We start from the raw sequence: 19,272 nt of genomic DNA on the forward strand, positions 1-19,272 counted from the left end.
AGTGAGGCCTTTAGGAAAACGGCAATTGAAAAAGACTATTGCCGTCGCGCAAAAAGGTTCTTTAACCTACCTGATGGGTATGGGTTATCTCTCCCTCCGTCTGGAGCTTCAGTGTTGGATTGCCCGGTTGGTTCTGTGGCCGTTTACTTGAAACATTTTGATTTTGGCCTCCGTTTTCCTCTACATCCTTTCGTTACTAAAATTTTGAAGGCTTGGAATGTTTGTTTGGTTCAGTTAACTCCCCAAACAATCTGTGCCGTTATTGCTACGGTTTGGGTCATGTTGTATCGTAATTTCCCTCTAACCCTTAACGTATTTAGACGGTTAATTACCTTGAAGAGGGATGGTCAATCAGATGGGTGGTGGTCGTTATACACTCAACCCCATAAGTACACCGTTCATCCTAAACTATCCAGCTACAAGGGTTGGAAAGATAGGTTTTTCTTTATGTCGGTCCCAGAGGACTTTCCTTTGAGGAGAACTTTTTTCAAGCCTCATCCCCATTTCGACTCAATCCCCGAGAGAGATCTCGGTAAACATGAAGAAAGGGCTGTCAGTCACTTTGACATCTCTGAATTTGATGAAGTTGACGGCAAGGTCCGTCTAGTTCCTGCGGTGTGGGTGCCGAATGTGAGTTACATTCTGGGCAACGCACCGTTATCTCGTGTCGGTCTCTGTTGGACTGACCAACATGGTACAACTTATCTTTCTAAGTTTTATTATTACTATTTTTTTTTACCTTGCTTCTAACGTTGTTTACTCGTAGCTTACTATTGTTTTCCTTACCTTTTGTTTTTTAGGTATCGACAAGTTGGACAACAAGTTGCTAGGCTTATCAGCTGACGGAAAGAGAGTTCTTAGGCGTTGTCCTAAAGCTACCGCTTCTTACGACACCTTAGCTTCAATTTGCGGTCGTGCACCGGCTGTTAGTGCTAAGAGGAGAGCTGAATTAATGGCTGACGACAACGCCAAGAAGAGAAAGCTGACATCTCTCGCCAATCGGTGTGGTGGAATTGTGATCTCCAGCCCTAGACAACCTGAAGGGCGTGGTGGGAAGAAGAAGGACCAATCGGAGTCCGAGAAGACTCCACCCACCAACAAAGCTAAGAGCCCTGAGGTCATTGTGAAGAAGGTTATTCAGGGTGTTGAGATCGAAGATCTCACCTCTGCCGAGTCCCCTCGTCAAGCTCAGGCAACCACCACAATCGCTCCTACTACAGTTGGGTCAGATTCCAGCATTCCGGCCCTGACTTATCGATCCAACCAGTGGATAGAAAGGGTTTCTGGCCGGTTTCCAGATGAAGTTCTAAAAGGTTTCGCTGTTCCTGCCGGCCATTCTGGGGACCGTTGGCAGCCAAACATGGATGTTGGTCGAAATGAGTCAATGATTACCGACGATCCAATGCAGGGTGGGACACTTGGTTACCGGCTTCTGAGTAACCTTACCCTTCCAATGGACAGACCTGCTGGTCCAGTCGGTCCTCTCGCCGCTGCTCATATGCACAACTTAATGAAGGTATGTTTACTCTACTACTTTTCCTTAACTGATCTGTTTTATTTTTTGTATACCGCTATACGCTTTATACATTTTTCTGCTTATTTCTTAGTTTTTGTTTATCTTTGTTTAAGAATATTTTTCCTGTTCACAGGCCGTTATGTCTGGTACGGAGCTTGTGGAGATGTACCGCTATTATCAAGAGAAGCACCATCAGGCCTCCTCCAGTCAGAACGCCATGCAAGAGATCATCAGCAATGCTGAGAAGGCCTTGGACGATTTAAGGAAGATCAAAGAAAAAGATGACCAGGAGTTGTCGGAATTGAGGATGAAGGTTGAGAAGGTTGCTGGCTTGGAGTTGGAATTGCAGAGTCTGAAGACTCAGATTGCTGAAAAAGATAAAGCCATTGAGCGCCTTCCTTCAGTTGAGAAGGATCTCAGCGATGCCAGGGCTAAAGTAAAAAACCTTGAGGAGAAGGTTACGCAAATGAAAGCTGATAAGCCTGGGATTCGCCAGAGAGCTGTGGGCCGTTATTTAGCTTCAGATGAGTTCTGCTACAAGCTCCAAGATCGTTTTGATGGAGGTTGGACTGCTGCCCAGAGATGTGTTGCTCAGGCTGCCGGTTGGAAGAAGGAAGACTGGGCAAAAGTTGAAAAAGCTTTCAATGAGGAAGCTTACAAGATCCCTTCCGGCTTTGAGACACAGCAGTTCTCTGAAGAGGACTTGTACAATTTGGTGCCCAGTGCTGATGACGGCCCCAAAGATCCCAGCATTTTGGACTCCCCTGTGCCTGAGAATGCACAAGCCTGAAGGGGCGGGCAGTCATCACCGACATCTTCTTGTGGGTCTTGTATTATTGGGCCTTACCAGCTATAACTCTTTTTACTGTCTTTTGTATGTGTTAACATTTATTTCGACAATGCTGTTTTATCGGCATATCCCCCTTTTTTGTGGTGATGCCTGTCGATTGTCAACTTTATCTGTCATGTAAACTTATTTTTATTTTCATTATCTGCTAACTGTCTGCGAATTTTTACACCCCTTATCGTAACTGTGTTGTCCTTGTTTATCACTTTCTAATGCGCTTGTTTTAACAATGTTACAATAACTATATTGCCTTGCCAGTTTCAACATATAAAAGACAATTTGCAAAAAATAAAGGTTTACCTGATGGTTTATCTGATATCCGACAACTTCTAACAATCGTCAACTTTTATAAATCTCTTAAAAAACAATTAGGCAGTTTTGAAGATATCAGATTTCAAAACCTCAGCTTTGGAAAATATCAGATCGTTACCTGACTTAGAAAATAACATTAAAAATTACCAACGTACTATGGATATCACAAATCAGTAATGTACTATGGATATCACAAATCAGTAATGTACTATGGATATCACAAATACCATATCATTCTTTATACCATATCATCCCTTACTCCCCCCTGTGTACGTAGTTCGTGTTAGAGCTATGTACACTGAGCAGTAGCCGTTTGTTGGTGGTTCAGATTATAACATTGGTCACCTACTGCTTTGTTGTTTCAGCCAGTTAGGTACCCTCTCGGCGATCACTTTCTGAGCTATGCCTCATGTCGGCGTATACTCGAATTGATTTGGCCGGTATTATATTTTGAACCAGCAACCTCATGAGTTAATGCATACAACTGATCAGGTTGTATAACTATTAACTTCATGGAAGCGGTTTTGAGCTGTCCGTCCCATTTAACGATGTTCTGTTAAATGGAGGATGCCTATTTCAATGCACATTGTCTGAATACTTCTTCATTCATCACTGATATCCTTCTTGATATCAGCTTCACATAAAATTTGTACATTACACATAGTACTTCTTCAACACAGCTGAGTTCCATACATTTTTTAGAGGTGTCCCATCCAAAGTTTCCAGGTAAAACGACCCTTGGATGACGACATCTCTAATCCGATAAGGCCCCTCCCAGCTTGCAGTTAGCTTCCCATCTTCATTTCCCTTACCGGTTGCTGCTGTTCTTCGTAGTACCAGATCTCCTACACTTAACGGCCGATGGGATACTCTTCTGTTGTAGGCTCTTGACATTCTTTCTTTAAATACAGCTGACTTAACTGCTGCTTTTTCTCTTAGCTCTGGCAAAAAATCTAATTGTTGTCGTAGGAGTAAATCATTTTGGTCTTCACAGTAATGCTGAATCCGAAATGTCGGCAACCCGACTTCTGCTGGTATGACCGCCTCTGTTCCAAAGACTAGAGTATAAGGTGATTCACCTGTGGCTTCTCTTACTGTTGTCCTGTTTGCCCACAATATCTCTGGTATCAAATCTGCCCACAAGCCCTTTGCATCTTCGATCTTCTTCTTAATTGCTGTCACGATTTGCTTATTTGCTGCTTCTGCCTGGCCGTTAGACTGTGGATGGCATACTGCTGCATAAGCAAATTTCACCTTGTACATCAGTAAGAGATCTTTAACTGGCTTACAGTCAAATTGGGTTCCATGATCAAAAACCATCGCCATTGGCAACCCAAACCTTGTGAAGATATTTTTCCACATAAACTTTTTCACTTCAGATGCTGTTATCTTCGCTATCGGCTCTGCTTCAATCCACTTTGTGAAGTAGTCAATTCCTACTATCAGAAATTTTCTTCCACCTGTGGCCGATGGGAACGGGCCTACTATATCCATTCCCCATTGGGCGAAAGGGATTGGATTTAATATCGGAGTCAGGTCATTTGGGGGCAAGTTGATAACTGGGGCAAACTTTTGACACTTCTCGCATTTTTTAACGTAAGCCATTGCGTCTGCATTCATTGTCGGCCAGTAGTACCCCCTTCTCATTGCTTCTCTGGACAAGGCTCTTACTCCGAGATGGTTACCACAGCTTCCCTCATGCAATTCTTCTATCAATCTTGTTGACTCAAAATCCGTTATACATCTTTGCAATGGCAGTGAAAACCCTCTTTTGTATAACTGGCCTTGATACATAACGAACCATACACTATCCCTCCGCAACCTTTTCAGCTCCCCTTTATCTGTCGGCCCTACACCATGAACGATGTATGCTAGTATTTTATCGTACCATTGATTCCCCACATCAACACATAAAACCTCTGCCGACATCTCATCTATGCTTCTCTGCTTTAAAACCTCCACCATAACTGTTCTTTCCAAGTCGTTAAAACTTGAACTTGCCAATCTTGCCAGCGCATCTGCTTGAGCATTTTTCAATCTCGGAACTAATTTGATCTCAAAGTATTGCAACTGAGCTGCTAACTGCTTCATCTTCTCCAAATATTTCACCATTGCCGGCTCTCGGGTCTCATACTCCCCACTAAATTGACTTAATACCAGCTGAGAATCAGTTGTCAAAACTAGCCGTTTTGCTTCTGCTGCTATTGACAACTGCATTCCGGCCACCGCGGCTTCGTACTCGGCTTCATTATTTGTTGCCTTGAACTTAAACTTCATGGCATATTCAAACATTTTCCCATCTGGAGCCGTTATCACAATTCCAGCCCCTGCTCCCGTTGCTGTAGCTGATCCATCAACTGATACCTGCCATGTTCCCAATTCTTCCTCTTCATCGGTGTATGTGGTTTCAACAATAAAATCAGACAACGCTTGAGCCTTAATTGATGTTCTTGGCTTGTAGCTTATCTCATATTCCGACAACTCAACTGCCCATGCCAGTAATCTGCCAGATGTATCCATTTTACGCAATGATTTCTCTAAGGGATGATTGGTGAGTACCTCTATTGGATGTGCATCAAAGTAAGGCCTCAACTTCCTGGCTGCCACTATTACTGCTAACGCCATTTTCTCTATCACTGGATATCTACGCTCTGCCGCATTCAAAACATGACTGACAAAGTATATCGGCTGTTGCTGATTCTTCCTTTCTACTAACAAAACGGCTGCTACCGTTTTTGGCGATGCCGAGATGTATAACTGCAACACTTCTCCCTTCTCGGGCCTGGCAATTGTGGGAAGAGATCTAAGATGATTCCTTACTACTTCTAGGGCATCACTTTGTTCTTTTCCCCACTCAAATGCCTTGTTCTTTCTTAGTACCATAAAAAACGGAAGTGCCTTATCAGCTGACTTGCTGATAAATCTGGTTAACCCTGCCATCCTGTCAGTCAACCTCTGTATATCACGAATGGTTTTTGGTTGTTTCATTTGAAGTACCGCATTCACCTTATCCGGATTCGCATCTATTCCCCGTTCACTGACCATGAAGCCTAGAAACTTCCCTGATCTAACCCCAAAAACACACTTCTCCGGATTTAACTTCATCTGATATTTCCTTAAAGTCTCAAATGTTTCTCTCAGATCTGCTATATGGTCTCCTTTTTCCTTACTCTTCACTATCGTATCATCCACATACACCTCAACATTCCGTCCCTTCTGCTTCTCAAAAATCTTGTCTACCAATTTCTGGTAGGTTGCCCCTGCATTTTTCAACCCAAACGGCATTGCCTTATAACAATATACACCAACATCTGTTATAAAAGCCGTTTTATTCCTGTCAGCTTTATGCATGCTGACTTGATGATATCCTGAAAACGCATCCAGAAAACTAAGCATGGCATGACCAGAGGTTGAGTCTACTAGCCTGTCTATCCGGGGCAGTGGGTAGCAGTCCTTAGGGCAAGCCTTATTCAGATCTGTGAAATCCACACACATTCGCCACTTCCCTGGCGGCTTTCTCACCATTACTACATTCGCCAACCACTCTGGATATGTGCAAGGCTCAATGAACCCTGCTGCTAAGAGCTTATTTACCTCAGCCTGAATTGCTTCTATTTTCTCAGTTGAGAAATTGCGATTCTTTTGCCTTATCGGCCTGAACTTTCTGTCAACATTCAACTTATGCTCCATTACTTCTGGATGTATTCCCGGCATCTCACTGGCCGAGAACGCAAAGACGTCGGCATTCTCACGCAACAAGCTTATCAGGTTACACCTAGTATCCACATCCATATCAGCCCCAACCTTCACTGTTCTACTCGGGTCGCCTGGTTGCAGTTCAACTTGGACGGTTTCTCCCCCCGGTAACGGCCTTGGTGTTTCCTCAGGTCTTGCATCAAAGTTTTTCATGGTTAAATCCTGAGCTGTCGGCTCACCTTCCCTTTTTGGATTACATGGTACCGTAGCATTACCAACCGGATTCTTCAAAGCTGTCACATAACAGGCTTTTGACATAACCTAACCCCCATACACCTTCTCTACAGCACCCAAGTTCGACACATAGGCTATTGCCAGATGGTAAGTTGACACAACAGCTTGCATGTCATGTATTATCGGTCTGCCGATGATTGCGTTGTAAGCCGACTTAACATCCACCACCAGAAACTCTGCCATCAGATCTCTTGCCTGTAGCCCATCACCCATCCTTACCGGCAACACAATACTCCCTTCTGGCCTTACAGTCGACCCATTAAACCCGATCACAAGATACGATACCGGCTTCAAGTATTGCCTTCCTATATTCATCTCATTGAAAGCTTGCATAAACAACACATTTGTTGAACTACCTCCATCTACCAGCACTCTTTTGATGTCAGCCCCATTTACCTTGGTTATCAGGACTAACGGATCGTCGTGCGGGAACACTACACCTCGTGCATCTTCTTCTGTGAACACGACTTGGGGTATTGACGCCGGCCGAGGACGGTTATCTACGTCCAAAGCACAAACTAGATGACGGTGCTCCGCCAAATGCTTCTTAGCCCCACTAACTGTCCCTCCATGAATCGGTCCTCCCGTTATCACATCTACCCTTCCAGTAGATAACGGTGGTATTCCTGCATCCCCCTGTCGGACTATTCTTCCTTGCGTCCTTTCGGGCCTGGCTTCTATCTGTTGCCTCTCAGCTGCTTGTGCCGGTTGCTGATTCCTGCCCGCATTCAACCGGTATTGTGTTAAGTGCCCTTTTCTGATCAATTCCTCAATGTTGTCCTTCAATTGTGTACACTCCTTCGTATAATGTCCCACATCCCTATGGAACATACAATACTTCTTCACATCCCTTGGCCTTGCCTTCATGGGAATCGGCCTTGACCAATCTTCTCTATTCTGGTTTACTGAGTAGATTGCTGCCCTTGGTGTATTCAGGGGAGTGTAGGTGCTATATCTCATTGGCAGCCTTGTCGGTCTGGTATCTTGCCGGCTTCCTCCTCCCCGTCCTGGGGCAGGAGTTCTCTGCCTACTTCCTCCAGACGATGTCCCTTCATACTGACTTTGCCCCTTTCCGGCAACGACATGTCTGCTACTTGTCTTCATTAACTCTTCACTCTTTATGTAATCATGAGCTTTGCTAAACGCTGCTGCCAATGTCGGCAAGCTTTTCCTTGTAAGATACCTTTTAAAATCAGAATCAACCAATCCATTCATTAAAGCCATCACAGCTATTTCCTGTTGCAATTTTGGAATGGTGTTTGCCTCATTGTTAAATCGCCTGATATAATCCCTCAAAGATTCATCCGGTTTCTGCTCCACGGCCATCAATTCTCCAGAGGTTCTCTGCCTCACACTGTTACTGACATATTGACTCACAAACATCTTAGTCAATCTTTCAAAGCTATCTACTGACCCAACTTCAAGGTTGTTACCAATCGGCTGCAGCCCCAATCAGGGTTGTCGGAAAGACTTTACACCAGACTGCGTCCGAGTTAGTGTACAGCATCATGTGCCCCTCATAGGACGTTATGAATCTTGCCGGATCCCCTCTTCCATCATACCTACAAGTCGGCATTTTCACCTTTTCCATTGGCTGATCCAAGATGTGCTGGGCAAATGGGGATGCCCTTAACTGCACCACTGTGCGCACTGCTTGCCCCTCTACCTGCGAACTTCTCTGCTGCTGAGTTCTGGTACTCACAACGTGACTTGAGGATTGTTCAACCCGTCGTGATGTTGTATGCGATCTTACCGGCGACTCATGTCGGGGTCTCCTTGACGAGTTCTCCTGTAACACCCCCAAATCTCCCTCTACGGAAATACTAGTATAATACGTATAATTATACCGTAGAGATAGACTTAGGCGTATTACCGCCGCGTGATTACGCAAGGCTACTCATCTTACTAAAAATAACAATACTTTGCAGCGGAAACTTCAATACTCTTCTTTATTAATAATAACCATAAATAGTAACCAAAGTTATGAGTACTTAAAATAGATACAAGACCAAATTCCTAATTTAGTGAAAACCAATCCCGGGACTCCAATGCATCATTTATTGACTCCAACCTGAAAATAAGCAACACTGCTCACCATTACGGTAAACAGGGCGAACCAAAACAAATAAGAAGTACGGGTTAGCAAAATATGCTAAGTACGATAAGTGCAAGATAATTAAACTCAATTTATTCGCAAACATGCTTTAAAACCAATTTCCAATAAATGATCCAATAATTCCAAACTCATGGTTTAAAACCAATTCTCAATAATTCCAATATCAATAATCAATAAAACCAATTCCAATTATTTAAAACCAATTCCTTATATTAAAACCAATTCCTCTCCCAAGTGTGCACACCCCCCAAGCTAGTCTCCTTATATTACAAGGCTATTCTTGAGGAAAGACTAGGTCATACAAAGTCCATAGTCTTATCAATAAACCAAATCCCCATAGTGGGATTACTAACATGCTTATAAAGCATAAATAATAATAAATCCATGATTCAATAAATCCTCTTTTAAATCCAATAATTCAACCTTTAATAATAATAATTCAAACTTCTTTTAATAAATTCAACATGCTTTTAAAATCAATCCTTTTTAAACATGAATAATAAATTAATTAATCAAAACATGTAATAAAAATTCCTACTCCAATTTAATTATTAAAACCAATCCTTTAAACATACTTTTAATTCATAAACCATAATTCAATTCAATTTAATTCAATTCATCATTCAAACCGATCACTTTCAAGGTATCTAGCCACCTAACGTACCTTGATCTCCACTTAGCCAACAACACTTCAAAAGAACTCTCAAGTAGTTTGATCAAAAACACCCTACAAATAAATATAACCTTAATCAATATAAGGTTAACAAATAATCACAAATAATTAAATTAAACCCTCCCAACTATATGTACATGAACCTCTTAAATTAATTCAACATGAATATTATTAAAACATGATTTTATATAATTAAAACTACTCATAATAATTTCATATTAATCTCCCATAATAATAATAATAATAATTGAATAAAAGAAAAGGAGAAGAAAAGAATTGGATTTGCGCAGGAAATAATAGGCAGAACTTTCAGAGGCTATAACTCCTTCAATATAGCTCCGAATTGAGTGATTCTTGAGCCTAACCTCAAGGATTTTTCGAGAGGAACAACCTTCTGTGAAATGTCACTACCCCAAAAACTGACCAGAAGTGCCCGAAAATTGGCTTCAAAGATGGACGGGATGATTTGTGTAAAATTGAGGAGAAGAAAAGAAGAGAATTTGTGTGAAGAATGTGAGAGGTATGAAGGGGTATTTATAGGCTAGTATGTGCATGAATTATGGTAGGAAAATGTAGGAATAATTATGGTAATTAGGGTTTAAGAGATTACTTGGAGAAGTAAGCAAAGATTTAAGGAAAGTTTTGATATTTGAAGGGATTGTGTTTAATTGAATATGGAAGGTATGTATGTCATGAAAAATATTAAGGAAATTGGAATTGCTTGGGGAATAATTAAGAAGAATGAATGGAAACAAAATATAATAATTGGATATCAAAAAGATGGAGAATTAGAATTATGGAAAATAGGAGATTTTAGGGAGATAATTAAAAATACAAATTACCAAAATATTTTCCCAAAATCTTTATGGGATGGCCGAAATTATTGAGCTTTCCTAAGCTCATATTTTCAGCCTTCCTATTTAGTATTTAGGAATATATTTTGCTAGTTTTAAGGAATTAAAAATAATTGTGTAAATAATATATATTGTAATAAATAATTAAATAATAAAATACCAAATATTTACCAAATAATTTAACTTATAAAAATCAAATTTTATTCATAAGAAAATCTGAAATTATTAGCTAAATAAATTATATTTTCGGACTTATTAAAATAATAATAAAATATAGCTTTTGCCTTAATTAAAATATCCGAAATATATAAATAATCCGGTTTTTAAAATAGGATAAATGGATAATAAATCTTATCCAAAATAATGATTAGTTTTCAAAATACTTTTGGCGCCAAAATTCAAATATTATTTTGGCTCCAAATAATAAATTTACTAAAATACCCTTTTTATAAAATAATTCCTAATTAATAATTAGGAAAATACGTATGAAAATACGGGGTATTACAGTCTACCCCCCTTAAAATAAGTTTCGACTCGAAACTTGGTCAAAAGAAACGAAGAACATTTCGAAATTATTGGTTCATGCACATCCTAACTTGACTCAAGACTCCAAGTCAACTCAAATAAGACTCGAAATAACTCAAAAATGACCCGAAAAGTTGACGCGCGAAACTCTATCGCCCTCTACCCCCCTTAAAAGGAGTTACGTCCCCGTAACTCGACCACTAACCTTAGGCAAACAGTTCTGGGTAACGTTTCCTCATATCAGCCTCAGCTTCCCATGTAGCCTCTTCAGTTTTCTGATTTGACCACAATACTTTCACAATGCTCACATCCTTGTTCCTTGTGCTCCTGACCTTAGAGTAAAGAATCTTTACCGGTCTTTCCTCATAAGTCAAATTCTCATCCATCTCAATGGTTTCTGGTTGTAACACATGTGTCACATCAGGAATATACTTTCGAATTTGGCTCACATGGAACACATTGTGAACCCTTTCAAGCTCATTAGGCAATTCCAACTTATAAGCCACTTTCCCCACTTTCTGAATGATCTCATAAGGCCCTACGTACTTTGGGCTTAATTTTCCTTTCTTCCCGAACCTCATCACACCTTTCATGGGTGAGATCTTTAACAAAACCTTCTCTCCTACTTCATATTCCACTTCCCTCCTTTTCAAATCAGCATAACTTTTCTGTCGATCTTGGGCTGCCTTAATCTTTTCTTGGATCAACTTGACCTGCTTCACCATATCCTCAATCATTTCTGGTCCAAGTACCATAGTTTCACTTATATCATTCCAACATACTGGGCTTCTACACTTTCGACCATACAAAGCTTCAAACGGTGCCATCCCAATGCTTGCATGGTAACTGTTGTTGTATGAGAACTCTATCAAATCCAAGTGGTCTTCCCAAGACCCTTGATACTCCATCACACAAGCTCTTAACATGTCCTCCAATGTCTGAATCGTTCTTTCTGTCTGACCATCTGTCGCAGGATGAAATGCTGTGCTCATTAACAACTTAGTTCCCATCGCCTTTTGTAAACTTTGCCAAAAGTTAGACAAAAACCTTGAATCTCTATCCGAAATGATATCCGTGGGTACCCCATGGTACTTCACCACAAACTTCACATAAGCTCTTCCCAACTGATCCATGGTCCAAGTACTTCTCATGGGTATGAACGCTGCTGACTTCGTCAACCTGTCCACTATTACCCAAATAGTGTCATTCCCTGCCTTGGTCTTTGGCAAAGCTCCCACAAAATCCATAGAAATCGAATCCCATTTCCACTTGGGCACCTCCAAGGATTGGACCTTTCCTTGAGGCCTACGATGCTCTATCTTCACCTTCTGACATGTCAAACATTTAGCCACAAATTCAGCCACTTCTTTCTTCATATTGGGCCACCAAAAAGTCTTCTTCATGTCCTTATACAACTTATCCCCTCCAGGATGCATTGAATAAGGAGAATTATGGGCTTCTTCCATCAATCTTTGCTTCAAATCACTACGATTCTAAGGCACACACCATCTTCCCTTAAAACGAATACTTCCCTCATCACCAATGGTGAAATCCAACACTTGCCCTTCATCAATCTTCTTCTTAATTGCTTTTAATTTCTCATCTTCCAATTGACTATCCCTTATCTCATCATAAATGGATGGTTGAACCACCAAGGCATTCAACATCCTAGCCACTTCACCATGTTCCATCACCTCCAAGTTCAACTTCTGAAATTCCACACACAACTGATCTGGAACTACCATCACATTCACCGTATGTTCTGACTTTCTGCTCAAAGCATCTGCCACCACATTAGCCTTTCCCTCATGATACTGAATATCCAATGTATAATCACTCATGTACTCCAACCACCGTCTCTGTCTCCCATTCAAGTGCGTCTGGGTGAAAATGTACTTCAAACTCTTATGATCCGTGAAAATCCTACAAGTCACCCCATACAAGTAATGTCTCCAAATCTTCAAGGCAAACACTATTGCAGCTAACTCCAAATCATGGGTTGGGTAATTCCCTTCGTGAATCTTCAACTGTCTCGAGGCATACGCAATCACCCTTCGATTCTGCATCAACACACATCCCAATCCCAACCTCGATGCATCACTATACACGTCATATAGATCACTCCCATCCGGCAAAGCCAGCACAGGTGCTGTGGTTAACCTTTCTTTCAAGATCTTAAATGCCTCCTCACACTCTTGGGTCCATGAGAACTTATGGTCCTTTTTCATCAAACTTGTCATGGGCTTCGCGATCCTTGAAAAATCCTTCACAAACCTTCTGTAATAGCCTGCTAAACCCAAGAAACTCCTTACATCCGACACATTCTTTGGGGTTGGCCAATCACTCACAGCTCGAATCTTGCTTGGGTCCACCGAAACTCCGTCCTTGGAAATCACATGGCCCAAAAATGCTACTTTCTCCAACCAAAACTCACACTTAGATAACTTGGCATACAACTGATGTTCTCTTAAACATGACAACACTTGTCTCAAATGCTCCTTATGCTCTTCTTCATCCTTTGAATATATCAAAATATCATCAATAAACACCACTACAAACTTGTCCAAGTATGGCCTGAAAATCCTATGCATCAAGTCCATGAACACTGCAGGTGCATTGGTCAAACCAAATGGCATAACTGTGAACTCATAATGACCATAACGGGTCCTGAAAGCACTTTTTGCAATATCTTGCTCTGCAATTCTCAACTGGTGATAACCCGATCTCAAATCTATCTTTGAGAACACCCCTGCTCCTTTCAACTGGTCAAACAAATCATCGATCCTTGGTAAGGGATACTTATTCTTCACCGTCACCTTGTTCAACTCTCGGTAATCAATACACAACCTCATACTTCCATCTTTCTTCTTCACAAACAATACTGGGGCTCCCCAAGGTGATGAACTAGGCCTAATATAACCTTTTTCCAACAAATCATCCAACTGGGTCTTCAACTCCCTCAACTCAGCTGGAGCCATCCTATATGGAGCCTTAGAAATAGGTCCAGTTCCAGGCACTAGATCGATAGTGAACTCAACATCCCTCACTGGTGGCATACCAGGAATCTCATCCGGAAACACATCTGGAAATTCTTCCACAACAGGAATACCCTCTTCACCTTTCTTTTCCTCACTTTCAACCTCTTGAACACTACACAAAAACAAAGGACAACCCTTCTTAACCAGCTTTTGTAGTTGCATTGCCGACACAATTCTCAACCCTGAGCTTTTCCCTTCCTTTTTATACACCACTTTGGTCTTACTTGGGCTAGTCAAGGTGACCTTTTCAGCCGCACAATCAATTTTTGCTTCATACTTTCCCAACCAATCCATACCCAGAATCACATCAAAGTCATTTAGGTCAAACTCGATCAAATCAGCCAGAAACTCTACCCCAGAGATGGAAATAGGCACACTCAAAAATAATCTCGAACAACTCCTCACTTCCCCAGACGGAATAGACACATCTAGAGAAACTGACTCAGGACTCTCTAACCCGAGACTCCCAACTACTTTCTTAGAAATAAAAGAATGCGACGCCCCTGAATCAAACAAGACTTTCACAGGAGAAGAACTTATAAAGAAAACACCAATTACCACATCATTAGCAGACTCAGCCTGCCGACTATTCATCACGAACACACGACCCTTTGGGGCACTTCCCGCACCGCTACTGGTTCCAGCCTTGGTTGTAGGTCCACTAGACTGAGGTGGTTTACTAGGTGCACTAGACTCTTTCACCTTCCCAGACTTAACATCAGCTTCCTTCTTGAAACACTCATACTCACGGTGTCCCAACTTCTGACAGTAACGACAAGTTACCGGGTTTCCCTCACAGTCCTTCCCTGGGTGGTCTTTCTCACACCTCTTGCAGAAATACTTCCTCTTGGGTTTCTCACCCCTTTGGTTCCCATTCCCTTTATGGTTGGATGGCTGTCCCCCATTCCCCTTCCCAAAGTTCCCTTTGTTGTCCCTCCTATCTCCAGAATTCCCTTGGTAATTCCCATTGGGCTTGTGCCTCTTTTCACCCCCGTGAAAAGAGTCTGGGTTCTTCCTTTTCTCTCCCGCCTGCTCCATCTCCCTCCCCTTAATTCCGTACAGATGGGCTGCACGGCCATAGACTTCATCTAGGGTCTCAAAAGTCACTCCCCCTAGCTTCCCTTGGAGGGTCAAGGTTAGGCCTTGCTCAAATCTTTGAGCCTTAATGGTTTCAGTAGGGACTACTTCCGGGGCAAACCTCATCAACTCAATGAACTTGTTGTAGTATTCACTAATTGACATGTTTCCCATTCTTAGGTTGGTAAACTCCATACACTTCTGCTTTCTAAGGTAGGAAGGGTAAAACTTCTCTCTCAAGGCTTCCTTGAACTCATCCCACCCGAAGTTTGGTCTTTTCAGCAACTCATCCTTTCTTTGGGCCCACCATAAGTCAGCTTCCTCCCTCAAGTAGTAAACCCCATTGTTCACCCTCAGCTCGCTTGGGCAATTGATAGCATCAAACAGTTTGTCAAACTCCCTAATCCAGTTTTCAAGGCTGGCTGGGTCCTCTTTTCCCAAGTAAACAGGTGGTTTAGCTGCAGCTACCCTCTTAAAGACTTCACTATAGGCATCAAGCTCAGGATTTCGGTGTTCCCTGTTCACCACCTTCGTGATGTTCTCAGTAATTTGGGTCAACTGCTTAAGGACCTTTCCAACTTTGGAACCAGTGCGCTTACTCCTTAAATGTTCCCTCATTCTTGGAGACATAATTCCTGGGTATGATTATTACACTTGGAAATCAAAACAAATTCTACTCATACAAGCATTTAATTCACTTAATAACATAGAGAAAAATTTAATAAAATAACTTTCATATCATTAATAATTAATGAGAAGTACATCTTTTTCCATCTAGGCAATTATTCAAAGCAATAACATAGTCATAATCTAATTATTCAAATAGCACTTTCAGCATAGCCATCTTCAACTGGATCATAATCAGGATCCTCTCGCCTATCACTTGGTTCAGTCATAAAGGTAGGGTTGTAATCACTGTAGTTTGGGGTACGGCCTGATGAATTTGACCCAGATTCACTTTGGTTGTTGTCCGGGCCAGGGTTATAGCTTGGACTTTTAGTTGGGCTCACAAGAAGTTGGCTTGAAGAAGCAATGTGTTTTTGGGCTTTTGAGCATGAGGCTTTCTCCTTGGCAACTTGGGCACGGGTTCTGGGCCTTTTAGCAATGTGGAATTGGGCTTTTGGGCTAGAATGTTTTGAAGATTCAGAGCTCGAAGATTGGCTAAGAGAACGGTAATGCTTGCTCCTACCAAGAGGTGGTACAGACTCATCACTAGATTCCACATACTCATGCCGCTTCTTTGGGTATGAAAAAGGTACTTGGGCATTTAAGAAGTACATTTGGTCATCAGGTCTAAAGGTGCGGTCTTTTGGGATCGTGGGTATATTCACAACTTTCCTCTTAGGTTCATACTTGCGCTCCACATAGTGCAAGTCCCTCTTAAAACTAGACATGGTTGCTAACCACTTCCCTTCATGATGGTGTTTCTCATTCCACATTGTTCCATCTTCCTTGATCACATCCCCATATTTGTCAAAAAGAGGTTGGTATTTCTCAATTCTAGGCAAATGGGCCAAGGCTAGAAGAACCATCCAAGGTTGTTGGGTCAAGGCTTCCTCACCATTCTCCTCATAAAGGGTCAAAGCCAAAGTACAAATTCCAGTTATGAAATCACTAACTGTGACTCCACTATCTTTCAAGTAATGAATATCAAAATATTTGTGTCTCATTCCATCAATCATTTCCATCTGTTTCACACACACATGCAAAACAATTAATTAAGTGTCAAATCACACAAACAATCCAATTCAAAATCCATTTGCAATAAGCAATTCACAACTCAACCAAGCATAACTCAAGATTACCCAACCATGGGTAATGACTCAAAATTTCGGACCTCTTGACCAAACCCTAGGGTGTTTTAACACCAACTTTAATGCACACATAATCGCATACTCAAGTTTCAAATAATTTCAATTCTTTTTATTTTCGAAAATAATAAATATGTACTTGAATCAAGATTAAAGGACGGTCAAGCCCGCATCTCCCAGGAAAGTTACCTACGACGTTGAGGAGAGCCTTTCCTAGACAGAGAGACGTACCCATTATAGGCCTCCGTAGAGAACTCGAGCATCCTTTTCTCAATCATCTTTCCACAAATAGGAAAATAGTTTTTAAGTAAAATAAAGCTTTTCACTCACGCACAAATGCGAAACTCTATCTATCCTATATGCCCCTTAAGTCTACCCACAATTTTTATTACTATTCCCATTTTAATCTTTTTAGGACCTTGAAAACTGATACCACTTTGTAACACCCCCAAATCTCCCTCTACGGAAATACTAGTATAATACGTATAATTATACCGTAGAGATAGACTTAGGCGTATTACCGCCGCGTGATTACGCAAGGCTACTCATCTTACTAAAAATAACAATACTTTGCAGCGGAAACTTCAATACTCTTCTTTATTAATAATAACCATAAATAGTAACCAAAGTTATGAGTACTTAAAATAGATACAAGACCAAATTCCTAATTTAGTGAAAACCAATCCCGGGACTCCAATGCATCATTTATTGACTCCAACCTGAAAATAAGCAACACTGCTCACCATTACGGTAAACAGGGCGAACCAAAACAAATAAGAAGTACGGGTTAGCAAAATATGCTAAGTACGATAAGTGCAAGATAATTAAACTCAATTTATTCGCAAACATGCTTTAAAACCAATTTCCAATAAATGATCCAATAATTCCAAACTCATGGTTTAAAACCAATTCTCAATAATTCCAATATCAATAATCAATAAAACCAATTCCAATTATTTAAAACCAATTCCTTATATTAAAACCAATTCCTCTCCCAAGTGTGCACACCCCCCAAGCTAGTCTCCTTATATTACAAGGCTATTCTTGAGGAAAGACTAGGTCATACAAAGTCCATAGTCTTATCAATAAACCAAATCCCCATAGTGGGATTACTAACATGCTTATAAAGCATAAATAATAATAAATCCATGATTCAATAAATCCTCTTTTAAATCCAATAATTCAACCTTTAATAATAATAATTCAAACTTCTTTTAATAAATTCAACATGCTTTTAAAATCAATCCTTTTTAAACATGAATAATAAATTAATTAATCAAAACATGTAATAAAAATTCCTACTCCAATTTAATTATTAAAACCAATCCTTTAAACATACTTTTAATTCATAAACCATAATTCAATTCAATTTAATTCAATTCATCATTCAAACCGATCACTTTCAAGGTATCTAGCCACCTAACGTACCTTGATCTCCACTTAGCCAACAACACTTCAAAAGAACTCTCAAGTAGTTTGATCAAAAACACCCTACAAATAAATATAACCTTAATCAATATAAGGTTAACAAATAATCACAAATAATTAAATTAAACCCTCCCAACTATATGTACATGAACCTCTTAAATTAATTCAACATGAATATTATTAAAACATGATTTTATATAATTAAAACTACTCATAATAATTTCATATTAATCTCCCATAATAATAATAATAATAATTGAATAAAAGAAAAGGAGAAGAAAAGAATTGGATTTGCGCAGGAAATAATAGGCAGAACTTTCAGAGGCTATAACTCCTTCAATATAGCTCCGAATTGAGTGATTCTTGAGCCTAACCTCAAGGATTTTTCGAGAGGAACAACCTTCTGTGAAATGTCACTACCCCAAAAACTGACCAGAAGTGCCCGAAAATTGGCTTCAAAGATGGACGGGATGATTTGTGTAAAATTGAGGAGAAGAAAAGAAGAGAATTTGTGTGAAGAATGTGAGAGGTATGAAGGGGTATTTATAGGCTAGTATGTGCATGAATTATGGTAGGAAAATGTAGGAATAATTATGGTAATTAGGGTTTAAGAGATTACTTGGAGAAGTAAGCAAAGATTTAAGGAAAGTTTTGATATTTGAAGGGATTGTGTTTAATTGAATATGGAAGGTATGTATGTCATGAAAAATATTAAGGAAATTGGAATTGCTTGGGGAATAATTAAGAAGAATGAATGGAAACAAAATATAATAATTGGATATCAAAAAGATGGAGAATTAGAATTATGGAAAATAGGAGATTTTAGGGAGATAATTAAAAATACAAATTACCAAAATATTTTCCCAAAATCTTTATGGGATGGCCGAAATTATTGAGCTTTCCTAAGCTCATATTTTCAGCCTTCCTATTTAGTATTTAGGAATATATTTTGCTAGTTTTAAGGAATTAAAAATAATTGTGTAAATAATATATATTGTAATAAATAATTAAATAATAAAATACCAAATATTTACCAAATAATTTAACTTATAAAAATCAGATTTTATTCATAAGAAAATCTGAAA

Source organism: Chenopodium album, chromosome 27 (genome assembly GCF_948465745.1).
Source record: "Chenopodium album chromosome 27, dcCheAlbu1.1, whole genome shotgun sequence".
Classification (NCBI taxonomy): domain Eukaryota; kingdom Viridiplantae; phylum Streptophyta; class Magnoliopsida; order Caryophyllales; family Amaranthaceae; genus Chenopodium; species Chenopodium album.